Genomic DNA, 16,077 nt, shown 5'->3' on the forward strand with positions numbered 1-16,077 from the left:
CTATGCGGAGGAGTTGGTGGCTCATATACAGGTTGCTACACTGCTGTAAAAGAGGCATTACAGGTGGTGGCCGTAGTTTATATTGGGAAAACCTGATGACAGGATCCCTTTAATAAATAATATCCCCCATGTCTATTTTATGCCGATATCATTTTTCAAATGTCCTTTGATATTTTTATGATAATAGACGCTTAGCAACTTATTTTCAAAGACTTTTTCACAACCTTAGAGACCGACCCTGAAAGTGACACCATTTAATAAAAAACCCTGTACCCGTCATAGTATCCAAAACCCCATTCAAGATTGTTGTGAACCCTTGAGACTTGAGAGGCGGAATGAACAAACAAATAGCAACTCTGACATTACTCAGCACTGGACCAGGGGAGGGTGAGTGGTGCACTTTTTTTTACAAATTGTATTCGCGGAAGGGGGAAAAAAAAAGCAGAAAAACCCTTAGCTTGTGGTTATCATTAGGGAGGATAGGACATTGCCATGCGAGTGCTGTAGGGGGCGCCCACAGCCTTGATCATGAAAATTAAATTGGCAAAAAAATGTAATGAAGTAGTTATAATAATCAGTCATACATTATATAGTGGCACAAGGAGAAAAAATAATCATAATTAGAAAAAAAAAATGTTCCTGGAGAATGCGGGCATCGATCCCGCTACCTCTCGCATGCTAAGCGAGCGCTCTACCATTTGAGCTAATTCCCCGGTCTCTTCCCAAGTCTTTCTCCTCGCTATGTGACGCCGCCATGGCTGCCCAGACACAGAGACAGTGATAAACCGGGGCTGTGCTCCCTTCAGCATCAGCCGCTATTGTAACCGGCCGCTCTGTTATTATTATGACTGGATTATTATGACTCTATGACTGGAGACGGTGACTACCCAAGCGAAGGGAACCCGAGCAGTCCCAACCCCCTCACTTCTGCCCCGATACAGAGCCATAACCGCCCGCCTCCAGACCTGGGCCATTCGCTTACCACCAGTAAAGTCAACTACGCACTTTAATTGGCCACTGTGGTAAATTCTGGTGAAGCGATTGGTCAGGACAGCTGTCAATCACCATAACGCAGCGCTGTTGCTAAGGCCTAGGAGGCTGTAGCCGTGTCGGCCATAACGAGCCATTGGCAGAGTTCAAGTTTGACTCCATTGAACGGCGACCAATAAGCTCTGGCTATCAGACGTCACGCACTTTAACGTGAGTGATAGGGGCGGCGTCCAATCCGAGACCGTTGGAGCTGCACAACAAGGCGGTTTTTATTGACTGACAGGCATTTGATCCAATCAGAGTTGACACCTTAAAGGCGAAGGTCGGCTGCCTCCTCTGATTGGTCGGAGGAGTCCCCTGAAGGAGGAGGGGGTGGTTTGCAAGAGTTGATATGTCCACCATCTTGAAAAGTCGCCTATAGTGCTGAGCAATTTTCCCGCCTGACTGGATTGGGTTATTTTATCATATAAGGTAATGATAGGCGGATTTATATCGGTCACTTATCGGTGTAGATGTGAGGGCTCCGGGGAGGGGTGGGCGCTTGGTCGGGAAGGTGTCGGGCGTCCGGTGGGGTAACTTATCCTGTGAGGGGCGCAGGGTACCTTCTGATAGTGGTGCTGGCTGTGGAGGAGAAGGAAGGGAGGCGAGGTCTTCCTCTAAGGCCGCCACACAGAAGCCATTACCCCTCCTGGCCTTTGTGCAGTAGGCCGGGTGTGAGGCCTGGTCCTCGGGCTGTGGTGACAGACCCTGCCGGGTCACAGGTCACCGGTGTGTGCGGCCTGCTCACCACTGCACCGGCCCCCGCCGGAGGGACTGACCGACTGCGCTGCCCACACAGGCCGGGAGCCGGCAGCAAGCCCCGCTGTACGGCCCGGAGCCTGTGTGTATAGTATGTGTGTGTGTATAGTGTATGTATGTGTGTGTGTGTGTGTATAGTGTGTGTATAGTATGTATGTGTGTGTATAGTATGTATGTGTGTGTGTATAGTATGTGTGTGTGTGTGTGTATAGTATGTGTGTGTGTGTGTATAGTATGTGTGTGTGTGTGTATAGTATGTGTGTGTGTGTGTATAGTATGTGTGTGTGTGTGTATAGTGTGTGTGTGTGTGTGTATAGTATGTGTGTGTGTGTGTGTATAGTATGTGTGTGTGTGTATAGTATATGTGTGTGTGTGTATAGTATATGTATGTGTGTGTGTGTATAGTATATGTGTGTGTGTGTGTATAGTATATGTGTGTGTGTGTGTATAGTATGTGTGTGTGTGTGTGTGTGTATAGTGTGTGTGTGTGTATAGTGTGTGTGTGTGTATAGTATATATGTGTGTGTGTGTATAGTATATATGTGTGTGTGTGTATAGTATATATGTGTGTGTGTGTATAGTATATATGTGTGTGTGTGTATAGTATATGTGTGTGTGTATAGTATGTGTGTGTGTATAGTATATGTGTGTGTGTATAGTATGTGTGTGTGTATAGTATATGTGTGTGTGTATAGTATATATGTGTGTGTGTGTGTGTATAGTATATATGTGTGTGTGTGTGTATAGTATGTGTGTGTGTGTGTATAGTATATATGTGTGTGTGTGTGTGTGTGTGTATAGTATATATGTGTGTGTGTGTGTATAGTATGTGTGTGTGTGTGTATAGTATGTGTGTGTGTGTGTATAGTATGTGTGTGTGTGTGTATAGTATATGTGTGTGTGTGTGTGTATAGTATATGTGTGTGTGTGTGTGTATAGTATATGTGTGTGTGTGTGTATAGTATATGTGTGTGTGTGTATAGTATATGTGTGTGTGTGTATAGTATATGTGTGTGTGTGTATAGTATATGTGTGTGTGTGTATAGTGTGTGTGTATAGTGTGTGTGTATAGTGTGTGTGTATAGTGTGTGTGTATAGTGTGTGTGTATAGTGTGTGTGTATAGTGTGTGTGTATAGTGTGTGTGTATAGTGTGTGTGTATAGTGTGTGTGTATAGTGTGTGTGTATAGTGTGTGTGTATAGTGTGTGTGTATAGTGTGTGTGTATAGTGTGTGTGTATAGTGTGTGTGTATAGTGTGTGTGTATAGTGTGTGTGTATAGTGTGTGTGTATAGTGTGTGTGTATAGTGTGTGTGTATAGTGTGTGTGTATAGTGTGTGTGTATAGTGTGTGTGTATAGTGTGTGTGTATAGTGTGTGTGTATAGTGTGTGTGTATAGTGTGTGTGTATAGTGTGTGTGTATAGTGTGTGTGTATAGTGTGTGTGTATAGTGTGTGTGTATAGTGTGTGTGTATAGTGTGTGTGTATAGTGTGTGTGTATAGTGTGTGTGTATAGTGTGTGTGTATAGTGTGTGTGTATAGTGTGTGTGTATAGTGTGTGTGTATAGTGTGTGTGTATAGTGTGTGTGTATAGTGTGTGTGTATAGTGTGTGTGTATAGTGTGTGTGTATAGTGTGTGTGTATAGTGTGTGTGTATAGTGTGTGTGTATAGTGTGTGTGTATAGTGTGTGTGTATAGTGTGTGTGTATAGTGTGTGTGTATAGTGTGTGTGTATAGTGTGTGTGTATAGTGTGTTGTGTGTATAGTGTGGTGTGTGTATAGTGTGGTGTGTGTATAGTGTGGTGTGTGTATAGTGTGGTGTGTGTATAGTGTGGTGTGTGTATAGTGTGGTGTGTGTATAGTGTGGTGTGTGTATAGTGTAGTGTGTGTGTGTGTGTGGTATAGTGTAGTGTGTGTGTGTGTGTGTGGTATAGTGTAGTGTGTGTGTGTGTGTGTGGTATAGTGTAGTGTGTGTGTGTGTGTGTGGTATAGTGTAGTGTGTGTGTGTGTGTGTGGTATAGTGTAGTGTAGTGTGTGTGTATAGTATAGTGTGTGTGTGTGTTCAATGAGAATATTTCATTCAGTCAGATCTAGGATGTGAGTCATTCCATGTCAAGTGGACCAGTGGTCCCCACTCGACCTTCTCCGGTTTTGCTGAAAATTTATAAGGATGTACATGTATGTTTGAAAAGAGGTTCTGTAAATTTTTAGGGCCAGATCTCAAATACATTGGGCACTGTTGACCTTTCACTGGAGGTTCCACCAAGCCTGCGGCTTCCGCTAAGAGGATTTTGCAAACTTTGGCACATAGCCATTAGAGTTCTATACTGGCTATGATGCTGAAATTTGGCATACTAGCTCAACTTTTGCCGCTAAACACGATAAAATTATTACCTGCTATGACAACAATATTTCGGCCGCAATTTTGTGTCCAAGTAGCTTGTAAAACGCGTCGCATAAAATTTATGCCAAACTTTGCCCATATATAACTCAAGACCAAAAACCAATAGTAACTGGTGCTTTGCCCTGTACACCAAACATCTACATGACTTTGCATTGCTGCAATATCACGGTCAAATCATATGTATTTGTGGAAATATTCACACCCACATATAATGAAAAACTTAAAAAACCCGAATTTTACCTATTTTTAGGTCAAATTTCTCAAAAAGGGTACCCCTAAAATATATTAATTCTGATATCATTAGAAAGAGCACATTTTTCTCTACAAGGATAATTGGTTTTTTTTTTTTTTTTGGAGTCTCTCAGTTTAAGAAAAGAAAAATGCCACTGAACATGGTGTTTATTAATAAGCAATGAATGGTAACAGCACTATTCAAACCCTTGCGTTGGTCCATGGTGGTTATACCACAACCAATTCCCTAAGAATTGGTATTATAATCCTATTAAGAATTGTAATAATGCTGTCTTTCGAGAATTGGCAGCCCCATCGCATAGGAGCCATGGCTGATAGCCGTGCAAGGCCAGCCGCGGGCGGTCTCTTTATCGCAGGTTCCGAAGCCTGAGGGTGGGTGTCTTTGCCTGGGATCCCAAGCCTAATATTGGGTATCTTTTGTTGGCTCCCAAGCCATAATGTTCAGTCTAAGTGGTCTGGAATTGTTGCTGAATTTGCAAAATAATCGGTTCAGAGAAGCTGTATTGTCGGCCCATTGCTGTTGCAGCTGGTGCTAGAATTATTGCAATGATTGACTGCTCGGGAATCCAGCATGTATCATTTCTTACAGGCCAGTGAAAGAAGCTAGCTGGTCCATGAGGATGCATAAAATTTATTAATGCATCATGGTCGTCGACTGAAATTTCAGAAATATTTCCAATCCACCAGTTCCTATCGTAAATGCAGGCAATGTATTGCCCTGGCTTTAGGTTTGCGATTGGCACAAAAGGCATTTCTGATCTGACAGATCTATCTACATGGGCAATGAAAGATGATGGGTCATTTGACACCCTTGAAATGCGAATCTTTTTGTCATCAATTGGCACAAACTGGTGATTTTCTCTTGTTCCAGCAATTGTATGTCCATCTTTGAACCTTTCCTCTTGAACTACCCGTATTTCGTCAATTTTTTTCTTTTGGAACAAAAAAAAATTTGATTCCATGCAGTTGCTCGTTGCAAAAGTTGAATAAATCCACCGGGGTCAGTATTTGGTTTTCAGTTGGGCGTTGAAGACTGGCACGAGCTGCCAACCTCTTTGCTGTCCCTCCAATCCCATCACAGGGCGACTTTCCATGACAGGTACCAAAAAAATTCCATTCAGCGCTGATATTGAAATCAGCATTGTGGTGGCACAAGTTGAGAATTTTTGAAATTTTTGTACTGGGCTGCAGATCCATCGCTGAAGTAGTGGATATGACGAATCCCATAGATGAGTCTTGAGATACTCCACAATTACTGTTAAGAAAGTGTGGACTGCAACTGTGTCATGTCGTGAGCAATCACTGATTGCGCAGAACATCAGCTTGTGCATAGCTTCACCATTTAACTCCTTGAAGTAAATTACAAATGGGTGTACTGTAGCTTGACTATTTTCCCAGTGGAAACCTTGAATGGCATCTTGAACAATAAATGAGTAATTTTCAGCAAAGTCCATAAGGATCACAAGCTCTCCAGGTCTCAGATTTTCCTTCAACGATTTCAAATAGCTACTTTGATGCTTGGCGATGTAATGATGGCTACAAAGTTTAGAAATTTTCAAAACCAATTCTTCAATGAAATCTTCTATAGTCAGTTGTTTGGTATCAAGCGTGTCTCGATCAGTGTGAATCCATTGTTTGAACTCAATAATATCTTCTGGGTCACTGTTGACAAACACATTGACTAGAAATTCTTTTAAAACTTCAGGACCCGGGCATTTATCACAACTGCCAAGCATACAGTCCTTGGATTCAATTCCACAGACCATTTTGCATATGAGCTCTTTGTAGTCATCATTGATTGGGCATGCTGCAAGTATTAGTTAGACATTTTTGTGAATGGTACACACACAAACTGAATGTGTTCCAGCAGATCTAACGGTTACGTACCACTTTGGCCGAAGCTCACAAAACTTGGAAAATCCAATTTCAGGGCCATGCCGATCCCGATAGGCAACAAACATTTCCCTCATATTGCTCAGTAATAGTCGCTTTTGCATCTGCTTTTTTTTCTCCTATTTGCACTGATACATAGTCTTTTTTACTAGGGCACATTTGACTGAATTCATCATCCTCAAAAAATGCCTGCACCTTTTTCTTCACTTCCTCAAACTTTCTTGCCACACTTGATTCTAGGTAAGGCTAAGATCCCATGTTCACATTTAAGCTTTCGAGCTTGTTTGACCATTCGTTCAGAGACACCGAATTCGTCTGATATAGCCTGAATGGACCAACTTTTAGGTGCCAATGTCAAGATTTGGACCTTTTCTGCCCGACTGGACACCTGCAGCTTTTGCTTCAAATCTGCCAAAAGGTGATTGTAATCCAGACACATTTTGCACTGTGCTGTTTTTGTTTGCTCAATGTCTTTCGGCTCAAGCCCTCCAATAGAAGCAACCTTGCTAGAAAATGCATTTTCTACCTGGCTTATCTTTCTCCTTCCATATCCAAGTGAATCCCGCTGGCTTACCTGTGGATATTTCAGAGGAGAGATGCCAATGGATGTTAAGCTTGAATTTAGACTTTCAGGAGAACATTCCATTCCATCTGGATCTGATTCAGAGGAAACTGGATCAGCTGATTTTTTCCTGTTAGCAAATTCTTTTCGACATGATGCACACATCTTCAGGCCAGGCTTCACATCATTCTTTGTAAATTCGTTCAGCTGGTCAGCTGCTAACAAATTGATAACTCGCAAATTCTTTTTGGTGTTATGACCTTTCTTCCCAAAAGGATTGCAACACGATTTTTGCAAATGCTCTTATTTGGTCAACAATGAAGCTTCATGGTGTAAACAGATTTGTGAATGTTCGTCAAAATTTAGTCCCACTCGTCGAGGCAGCAATTTCTGTTCATCCAATCCAAAGCTTGTAAACCATTTCAACTCATCCTTGCTATGGGTGAATGTCTTAAGGTGGCACTTCGAATTGTTCGCAAGGCCGGTAGAGCACTGGGCCGATTCTTCATCAATTTCATTCTCTATCGCTAAAAAATAAATAATATATTCATTAAAATGTAACAATAGTCAATAACTTTTCATAAACAAAAAGGTTTATAGATTTTTGATTATAATAGACATTGCTAGCAACAATACAACTCTGTAACATGTGATAAGAATCTGAAAATCAAACACAAAATCAATGCATTACGCGCATAAATAACACCATGGTCAGTGGCATTTTTCTTTTCTTAAACTGAGACTCCAAAAAAAAAAACAATGATCCTTGTAGAGAAAAATGTGCTCTTTCTAATGATATCAGAATTAATATATTTTAGGGGTACCCTTTTTGAGAAATTTGACCTAAAAATAGGTAAAATTCGGGTTTTTTAAGTTTTTCATCATATGTGGGTGTGAATATTTCCACAAATAGATATGATTTGACCGTGATATTGCAGCAATGCAAAGTCATGTAGAGGTTTGGTGTACAGGGCAAAGCACCAGTTACTATTGGTTTTTGGTCTTGAGTTATATATGGGCAAAGTTTGGCATAAATTTTATGCGACGCGTTTTACAAGCTACTTTGACACAAAATTGCGGCCGAAATATTGTTTTGTCATAGCCGGTAATAATTTTATTGTGTTTAGCAGCAAAAGTTGAGCTAGTATGCCAAATTTCAGCATCATAGCCAGTATAGAACTCTAATGGCTATGTGCCAAAGTTTGCAAAATCCTCTTAGCTGAAGCCGCAGGCTTGGTGGAACCTCCAGTGAAAGGTTAACAGTGCCCAATGTATTTGAGATCTGGCCCTAAAAATTTACAGAACCTCTTTTCAAACATACATGTACATCCTTATAAATTTTCAGCAAAATCGGAGAAGGTCGAGTGGGGACTATTTTTAAAACTGGTCCACTTGATGTGGAATGACCCATGTGTTATTTGAGTGTTCCCTTTATTTTTCTATGTGTATGTGTGTATTCAATGAGAATATTTCATTCAGTCAGATCTAGGATGTGTTATTTGAGTGTTCCCTTTATTTTTCTTTGTGTGTATGTGTGTATATATATATATATATATATATATATATATATATATATATATATATATATATAATTTTGCGCATGCTCTTGGGTAACACATGACTCCAGCACACACATTGTTATACATATATTGTATGTGTGCTGCAGTCATGTCACCCAAGTATGTGTATATAGATAATGTGTATCTATCTAGTATGTGCTGGAGTCATGTGTTACCCAAGTGTATTTGTATAGCTAGCTAGTGTGTGTGTGTGTGTGTGTGTGTATATATAATACAGAGCCAGCACTTATCATTCCTTTTTAATAAAAAATATATATATTGAACATGTTAAAAATCAAAGTGTCTGAGAGCAGCCTGTAAAATGGATATAAGAGCAAGAAAAGAACACATTGCCTGAGAAAGGTGTGTGCGCATGTGTAAATGCTGGCCACCCATACATTCCCAGGAAGAGATTCGATGAACATCAGCAAGTTTATAACCTGCGCATTGGGGAGGGGGGGGGGGTGGTTGGTTTGTGCCGGCCCTTGTCAACACCAACAAGTATATTTTTTATTTCTGTAGTGGCTAAGTATTCTGTATTACTTTACAAAGTTCTTGCTGTGATCGGAGCGGTGCTTTCTTATCATTGAGAGTTGCAGCGCTCGGATGGCGGTAACTTCTGGTAAGCACAGCACCGGACACCAGCGCTGTGGTGGGGACTTCATCCAGTGACCTGTTCTCACCGCTTGATGATGCTACTGCCGCATTTCTGGTGCACAGACCTGTACTCTCCACTCACTAGTAATATGATCATTAGCTTGCAATACTCCACTGTGATCACAATAAGTCAGTGACAGAGGGAAACTGTAGTACAGCACTGGGCTACAATAAAATGTCACCAGGTTCAACCTACAGCTGTGAACTGTACATGGGGAGAGATGGGGGGCTGATATGGCCATAGCATAGGACGTGGGGTTGGATGCCGAGTCATCTCCCATGCAAGGTCTCATAAGTGTCGTTCTGACACTTCCACACCAGCAAAAAAAAATCTTGTACGCTTCTACTACTCAGTAAGCAGTAAAAACTGAAACTAAACCTTTAATATACAAATGACATCTGTTTGCTATTGGTTTCTACATTGCCAATTTAGACCTATGACAGATCAGAAAGGATGTCTCCATTTTTTTTTGTTTCGGACAGTCTTCAGTGAGACTTGGTCATATAGACAGCCTCATAGACCATAATGGGTATAAAACATGTTTGTTTAAGGCTGTAGATGAATACAATTGGGCTAGCGATACAGTGACTTTCGCTGCGTAACTATGGTTCTATAGTAGTGAATGGGGTCACATTGCGACACCTACACTATAAGCAAGTCACAAAAAATCCATTAGTCTTCTTGTCACGGTGGTGTAGGTGTCACAATGAGACCCTATTTGCTTTTATTGCACTGCAATGTAGCAGCGGTATTGAGCCAACTTTGGTAAAGCGACTGTTGCTGTAAGGCAGTGGTGGGGAACCTCAGGCCCGTGGGCCATTTACGGCCCTCGATGACCTTTTATCCGCCCCTGGGCAGATTCCGTGGAACCACAGTGCCGATGGGCCTGCTGCTGTATGTTAACGGCCGCCGGACCGTTAATTTCGTCTTTCTCTGAGCACGCACAATGCAATGTTCAAAACTGAACGCGAGGCGTGTGCAATGAAAGATTATGTCCGGACACCAGTGCCAGTGTTGGGATGTACTTTGTGGATGGAGTTAGTGCGTACTTTTTGTACGGCTCCCTAAGGATGGTATAAAAATTCAAATGGCCCTTGGCAGAATAAAGATGCCCCCACCCCTGCTGTAAAGAATAACTAACTAAACTTTCTTTCTGCATTTTCATATTTAGCACTTGAATTGTCTTCAGATTGGATAGTATAGATTCAATAGAAACCACGGACTTTGTAGCCTATGCTTTCTATTGATTTTGTATTGCGGTCTTTGTGCTCCTATCTGCTTTTTGGCAGTCTGTTGTGCTATCTGTGAGGGGCTCAGGACCCAGACTCCCACTGCTCTGCAGGCACGTTCGGTGCCTGCTAAATATGAAAAATCACGATGAAAGTTTAGTTACTCTTTAAGGCTGTGTGCCCACGTAGCATTTTTCAAGCGTATATGCTGCGGAATTTCCGCAGCGTAAACGCTTGAAAAACGCATGTATATCCGCACCCCATGGTCCCCAATGGGATTCCGCAAGTTCTATGCACACGCTGCGGATTTTTCCGCAGCGTTTATGCCGTGTTCAAAAATCCGCAGCATGTCATTTAATTTTGCGTTTCCGCAAGCGGAATTGCCTTTGTCCAATGCATAAAAAACGCAAGGCAATTCCGCATGTGGAAAACGCGTGATAAACGCGTGCGGAATTCCGCATGCGTTTTTCCGGGAGAGGACTTGCATTTATGCAGCAGAAATTTTCTGCTTCATAAATGCAACGTGGGTACATAGCCTAAGGCAGCCTAAGGCTATGTGCCCACGTTGCATTTATGAAGCAGAAAATTTCTGCTGCATAAATGCAAGTCCTCTCCCGGAAAAACGCATGCGGAATTCCGCACGCATTTTTCGCGCGTTTATCACGCGTTTTCCACATGCGGAATTGCCTTGCGTTTTTTATGCATTGGACAAAGGCAATTCCGCTTGCGGAAACGCAAAATTAAATGACATGCTGCGGATTTTTGAACGCGGCATAAACGCTGCGGAAAAATCCGCAGCATGTGCATAGAACTTGCGGAATCCCATTGGGGACCATGGGGTGCGGATATACATGCGTTTTTCAAGCGTTTACGCTGCGGAAATTCCGCAGCATATACGCTTGAAAAATGCTACGTGGGCACACAGCCTAAAGCATTGAGGTCCATTCACTTGGAAATCTTTGTGCGGGTAGCTTTATAACAAGCTGTTTTAGTATTAATTGGAAAGTATGACACGCTCGCTCGCAAAAAAGATAAATTCTCCATTCACGTGTAAGAATTGTTACTACATGGTTGTCGTGTCACGTTGTCACGTCACTTTTCAGGCTATTTGGAGGCTTGATGAACATAATGAAGCGTTCAGCCTCACATGAAAACAGTTGGTGCTCCTAATAATGCGTTTTCAACAGTATTAGAAAGTGGTCACTAATTGGGCACCTATATGCTCTGATCTGCTTATGTTACAATCTAGCGCCACATAAGGCCACACTCACTTCTGCGTTGCAGATACAAGTTGCTTTTGCCCGGAAGCTTAAGGCTATGTTCACACATTGTGTTTTTGCTGCGTTTTTTTTTCCACAGGCAAAACCTGCTCTTGGCAGTAAAGAAGCAACATAAAAAAAACAGGTTTTGCTGTGTTTTTTTTTTTTTTTTTAAACTGCGTTTTTGTGAAGGTACTTTTTGTCTCTTGTGCATGCTGATAAAGTTTAGTGCATAAAAAAACCTGATTCAACTTCCTCAGGTTTTGGCACCAAAAACGCAGCAAAACCTGATACCTGTGTTTTTGCACTACCCATTGCTTTCTATGAGTGAAAGACGCTTTAAAAATCTGAAAGTGAAAACACAGCTCTTTGACAAAAGTCAGAAAAGAAAATCAATGTGTGTGCATGAGATTTCTGAAATCTCACTTTGCTAGTACTTTAAAACTTGCATAAAAAGCTGCAAAAAACGCAATTATCTCCTCAGGGGAGGAGTCCTGAGGAGATGATTTGCATATTCCCACTGCATTTTGGGGTAATTGAAGAGTCTCCGCGAGCTCAAAGAACACTGGATTTTGGCTGTTGGAGCTGAAAAGAGGACATCGGTAAACCGTGCGCCTGCCGGCGGGTGCATTTTGAAGCTTTTTTCACTGTTTTCAGAACATTAACAGTAAGAACATGGAAGAGTCCAGGAGCCATTTGGTGAGCTGCATATCCTGCTACATGTTCACAGACTTGCCAGTGGAAAAGCCAAACTTCACATGCCAGAAATGCAAGCTTGTGTCCCTGTTGGAGGAAAAGTTGCGAAATCTAGAAGATAGGTTAACTACCTTGAAAATCATTAAGGAAGGTGAAGAGTTCTTAGACAGAGCAGAATTATCTCTTCATGATTCAGAAAGAGAAGAAATTCGAACTGCACCTGACGAAACAGAGGAATGGAAGCATGTGACACAGAGAAGCAGGAGGATCGAGAGGCAGTCAGCACCCATACTGCTCAGGAACCAGTACCAGACTCTCACGCAGGAGAACCATGAAGAAATACAGCAAAATAAGACTTTGCCAGCAATGAATAACCTTGTAAGCCCTCAGAATCCTCCTGGATGGAGAAAGAAGAATGTTGTGAAGAAAAAACGGAGAGTGGTGGTCATGGGGGATTCCCTGTTAAGAGGAACAGAGGCCGCTGCTATCTGCAGACCAGACATAACCTCAAGAGAAATGTGCTATCTTCCAGGAGCAAAAATTAAAGATGTGTCTGACAGGATATCAAGACTCTTCAGACCTACAGATCACTACCCATTCCTGCTAATACATGTGGGGACAAATGACACCGCAAGAAAGGACCTGGAAACCATCTGCAGTGACTTTGAAGACTTAGGCAAGAAAGTGAAAGAATTGGGAGCGCAGGTGGTCTTCTCATCCATCCTCCCAGTGGATGGCCATGGAACAATGAGGTGGAATAAGATTCTACAGGTGAACAACTGGCTACGTTTATGGTGCCGTCAACAAGGATTTGGATTTCTGGATCACGGAATGAATTACCTATACGATGGACTACTTGCTAGAGATGGGGTGCACCTTACGAAGACTGGAAAACATGTATTTGGAAGTCGCCTTGCTACACTCATCAGAAGAGCTTTAAACTAGAACAATGTGGGAAGGGAAGCAAAAGGCCAGAAAAAGCCATACAGCTGACAAATACTATTGAGATCTCTGCTACTGGAAGTGGAAAGGAAGAACAAAGACAAAACAATTTAAATAATTAAAAATATGGGAGGAAGAGAAACCAATCACAAACTAAAATGTTTTTATACAAATGCACAAAGCATGGGCAACAAACAAGGAGAATTGGAACTACTAACGCAGGAAAAGGAATATGATGTCATTGGAATCACTGAAACTTGGTGGGACGATACACATGATTGGAATAAAAGGCTAAAAGGATACAACTTATTTGCAAGAAACAGACTTGATAAACGAGGAGGAGGTGTTGCATTGTATGTTAGAAAAGCGTATATCTGCACAGAGATTGAAGCTTCAGAGACTGGGAGTTCTGTGGAAACTGTTTGGGTAAGAATACAAGGAGAGAACAACGGAAAGGACACCATTGTAGGCATTTACTACAGGCCACCTGGGCAAGCTGAAGATATGGATGAACTCTTTATGTATCAAATGACCAAGTTCTCCAAAAAATATGACGTAGTGGTCATGGGAGATTTCAACTATCCAGACATTTGTTGGGAATCTCTCTCAAGTAAAACTAACAGGTCAAGCAAATTCTTATCCTCTCTTGCTGACAACTTTGTCTTCCAAAAGGTAGGGGAGAAAACAAGGGGATCTGCTACTTTGGATCTAATCCTTATAAACAGGGAGGAAATGGTTGAGGAGGTAAAGGTGGCTGGGACGCTAGGAGGCAGCGATCATGCTATTATAGAATTTTGGATAACTAGAGGAGGAAGACATGTGAAGACTCAAACCTCAAGGTTAGATTTTAGAAAGGCAGATTTTAAGAGACTCAGAAAGAGAATAGGAGGGATCCAATGGCTGGATGTCCTTAAGGACAAAAATGTCCAGGAAGGATGGGAAATTTTTAAAAATGAGATTCTCAAAGCACAATCGTTAACAATCCCGAAAAGTAGGAAGAATGGGAAGCATTTAATGAAACCAGGATGGATGAACACAGAACTTAAACACATGCTAAAAAGAAAGAAAGAAATGTTTATTAAATGGAAAGAGGGAGGCATATCTAAAGAAGATTATAATGCAGTCTGCAGATCCTGCAGGGCACGTATCAGGTTAGCTAAAGCTGACAATGAATTAAGGCTTGCAAGAGATGTCAAAAGCAATAAAAAAGGATTTTGGGGGTATGTCAAAAGTAAAAGAAAAGTCAAAGATGCTATAGGATTTTTACAGGATGAAAATGGAGAAATGGTAAGAGAGGATGTTGAGAAGGCCGAACTTTTTAATTCCTATTTTGCATCTGTTATCTCTCAGAAAGAAAATGTAACATCAACTGATCTTCACTGTCCTTTTAAAGGAATAGAGGAATCCAAGTTATCTGTAAACAGAAAGATTGTGAGGGAATATTTAGCTAACATAAATGAGTTCAAGTCTCCAGGTCCAGATGAATTACACCCCAGAGTACTGAAGGAGATCATAGAAGAAATTTTAGAACCACTCTCCATAATCTTTGAAAATTCTTGGAGAACAGGAGAAGTCCCAGAAGACTGGAGAAGAGCAAATGTTGTTCCTATCTTCAAAAAGGGGAAGAAGGTGGACCCAGGGAACTATAGGCCGGTGAGTCTGACTTCTATACCAGGAAAGATCTTTGAACAAATTATTAAACAACATGTATGTAAGTACCTGGATAAGAATGAAGTGATTAACCAGAGTCAGCATGGGTTTGTAACTAACAAGTCATGTCAGACTAACTTAATTTCCTTCTATGACAGAATCACTGACTGGGTGGATCAGGGAAATACTGTAGATATAGTATATCTTGACTTCAGCAAAGCATTTGACAAAGTATCTCACACCATCCTTATTGAAAAAATGACCAAGTATGTAATGGACCAGGCAACTGTTAGGTGGATTCATAACTGGCTTAGTGATCGGACTCAAAGGGTGGTTGTAAATGGCTTCACATCCAGCTGGATGAATGTCTCAAGTGGGGTACCACAGGGCTCCGTCCTGGGACCTGTATTGTTCAACATCTTTATCAATGATTTAGATGAAGGAATTGAGGGTAAACTGATTAAATTTGCTGATGACACAAAGCTAGGAGGGATAGCTAATACTAGAGAAGAGAGAGAGAGGATTCAAAAAGACCTAAATAAACTGGAGCAGTGGGCAGCAACCAACAGAATGGTTTTTAACAGGGAAAAATGCAAAGTACTACATCTGGGCAATAAAAATGAAAAAAGCATATACAGAATGGGAGGAATAGAGCTAAGCAACAGTACATGTGAAAAAGACTTGGGTATACTAATAGATCATAGACTGAACATGAGTCAACAGTGTGATGCAGCAGCAAAAAAGGCAAATACAATTCTGGGATGTATTAACAGAAGCATATAGTCTAGATCACGTGAAGTCATTATCGGTCTTTACTCCTCTTTGGTCAGACCTCATCTGGAATACTGTGTACAGTTTTGGGCACCACATTTTAAAAAAGACATAGACAAACTGGAGCAAGTTCAGAGAAGAGCGACCAGAATGGTGACTGGTCTGCAAACCATGTCCTATGAGGAGCGGTTGCAGGATTTGGGAATGTTTAGCTTGCAAAAAAGAAGACTGAGAGGAGACTTAATAGCGGTCTACAAATATGTCAAGGGCTGTCACATTGTAGAAGGATCATCTTTATTCTCATTTGCACAAGGAAAGACTAGAAGCAATGGGATGAAACTAAATGGGAGGAGACACAGATTAGATATTAGAAAAAACTTTTTGACAGGGTGATCAATGAGTGGAACAGGCTGCCA

The 16,077-nt window shown here is 41.4% G+C and overlaps 1 protein-coding gene and 1 non-coding gene across 9 annotated transcripts in view; one reads left to right on the plus strand and one right to left on the minus strand.

Annotated features, from left to right (window-relative positions):
• Positions 1-640: 640 nt before the first annotated feature.
• Positions 641-713, minus strand: TRNAA-AGC (transfer RNA alanine (anticodon AGC)). Its single transcript has one exon. It is a non-coding gene; the product is annotated as a tRNA-Ala (tRNA).
• Positions 714-1,331: 618 nt separating this feature from the next.
• The window catches only part of PPP6R3 (protein phosphatase 6 regulatory subunit 3), a 93,694-nt gene continuing 78,948 nt past the window's right edge, over positions 1,332-16,077 (plus strand). For all 8 annotated transcript variants that reach the window (XM_073658020.1, XM_073658021.1, XM_073658023.1 and 5 more), the window contains exon 1: positions 1,332-1,461. The gene's annotated coding sequence lies outside the window, so the exon portion shown is untranslated. The remainder of the gene's footprint in view (positions 1,462-16,077) is intronic.

The sequence above is a fragment of the Phyllobates terribilis genome, unplaced genomic scaffold (assembly GCF_046119375.1).
Source record: "Phyllobates terribilis strain yellow unplaced genomic scaffold, ASM4611937v1 Scaffold_13__5_contigs__length_258822181, whole genome shotgun sequence".
NCBI lineage: Eukaryota > Metazoa > Chordata > Amphibia > Anura > Dendrobatidae > Phyllobates > Phyllobates terribilis.